Below are 2268 nucleotides of genomic sequence, written 5' to 3' on the forward strand. Positions count from 1 at the left end.
CCTTATCCCAGGTCTAACCCTCCAAATCAGCACCCCCCTCTTGAACTGTCCTACCTGTCCATCTTCCTTCCCATCTATCCACTCCACCTTCCACTCTGACCTATCACTATCACCACCCACCTTCATATGGCTATCGCCTTCCAAGCTAACTTCCTCCCAGCCCCAGCCCTTCCCATTTATCTCTTAGCCCCATTCCGCCCACCCCCCTCATTCCTGATGAAGACTTTATGCCTGAAACGTTCAATCGCCTGCTCCTCGGATGCTGCCTGACTGGCTGTGCATTTCTAGCACCACACTTTCTGACTGATATCCAGCATCTGCGATCCTCACTTTCTCCTGAGAAAGGATTTGCACAGGTTGGGGGAGTGAGCAAAGAAGTGCCAGATGGAGTATAACGTGGGAAAGTGTGACGTCATGCACTTTGTCAGGAAGAATACAGGTATGGACTATTTTCTCAATAGCAAGCAAGTTCAGAAGTCTGAATTGCAAAAAGATGAGGGAAGTCTCGTCCAGGAGTCTCGAAAGGTAAACTTCTGGGTTTTCAATAGTTATGAAGACAAATACAATGATGGGATTTATTTCAAGAGGGCTTGAATATAAAAGCTGGGATGTACTTCTGAAGCTCTATAAGGCTTTGGTCATGGCACATTTAGATTATTGTGCACAGTTTTGGGTCCCATAGCTCAGGAAGAATGTACTGGCCCTGGAGTGTTTTCCAAAGAGATTTACGAGAATGGCCCCAGAAATTAAAAGCTTTACATATGACGAACATCTGAGGGCTCTGGGTCTATATTTGATAGAGTTCAGAAGGATATTAGGAGGTCTAATTGAAAGTTACAGAATACTGAATGACCTGGACAGAGTGGATATTGGAAATATATTTCCAATGGTAGGAGAGACTAGGACCCGAGGGTACAGACTAAAGAGGTGACCTTTTAGAACAAATATAAGGATGAACCTCTTCAGTCAGAGAGTGGTGAATCTATGGAATTCACTGCTACAGAAGGCTGTCGAGGCAAGTCATTGAGTATATTTAAGAGTGAGACAGATAGATTCTTGATTGTAAAGTGGATCAAGAGTTAAGGTAGAAAGCGGGAGAATGGGGTTGAGAAGTTTAACAGACATCATTGAACGGCGGAGCAGGCTCAATGGGCTGAATGGCCAAATTTCTACTCCAAAGTCTTCTGGTCATATGGTTAATATTGGCTCTCCTCTTTCCTCATTGGAGATGTACCCTGGAATTTGATCGTCATATTATTTATGAAGAGTAACAGTCCAATACTGATGGGAAATATCATGTTCCCTCCCTTCAGTCTCAGCATCCATGTCCCCAATATCATAATCACACTGCAATTGAAATCCAGTGCAAAGTACTTAATCACAGTTGATTGACATCGACGACATGAACAGCATGACCATCACCTGCCCTCTCTGATCCTCCAGTAACCATCTGAATTGTGTGACACACCATATTCTCTATTAAAATATCCATGCCATTTGTCTGTTATAACCCATGTTGTTGTAGGCACATTTTCCTGTCAGATTATGGACTAGAAAAGTTCCATCCATATTTTACTTACATTACAATTACTGATCAGTAGTTGAAGACTTTATGTTTCCATTTATAAACGGAGAAACTTGTTTATATTCTGACAATCCTTTGACATTACTCCCATATCCAAGGTAGTTTGTCGGATTACATACAAACAAGCTACCATCTCTAATATTCCTTCCTTTAGTCACTCCCATATATCCCATCCCAAATGTGTAAATTGTAAACGTTCTTCTGATTTTTAATAAAAGTAATATTGAATTGAAAGAGGTTACCTGGAGCTATTTGTTCAGTGACTGTGATTAATATCAATCTCTGTGGATCCTATTTATCCCAGTGGAGAGTTTCCATCGTTGAATGATAAATGGGCTCTGTCAATATGTTATCCCATAGTATCAGTAGGAGCATCACTGACAGCACTAAGAGGGATCGGCAGCTCGAGAGAGAGGGGGGGGGGGGGGGGGAGAGATCAGAATCTGCGAACATTTGACTGGAACGTTACAATAATGGTTCAAAATCTGAATACGTGGGATTGGATTGTTCCACAATGGATCAGAATCAGAGAACATTAGACTGGAATGTTCCAACAATGTAACAGGAGCTGAGAACATTCGACTGGAATGTTCCAACAATGGATCAGAATCTGAGAACAATTAGACTGGAATGGTACAACAATGTATCAGGAGCTGAGAACATTAGACTGGAATGTTACAACA

This window comes from Chiloscyllium plagiosum, unplaced genomic scaffold (assembly GCF_037043375.1).
Source record: "Chiloscyllium plagiosum isolate Xiang-an unplaced genomic scaffold, Cpla_swu_hap1 HiC_scaffold_51, whole genome shotgun sequence".
Lineage (NCBI taxonomy): Eukaryota > Metazoa > Chordata > Chondrichthyes > Orectolobiformes > Hemiscylliidae > Chiloscyllium > Chiloscyllium plagiosum.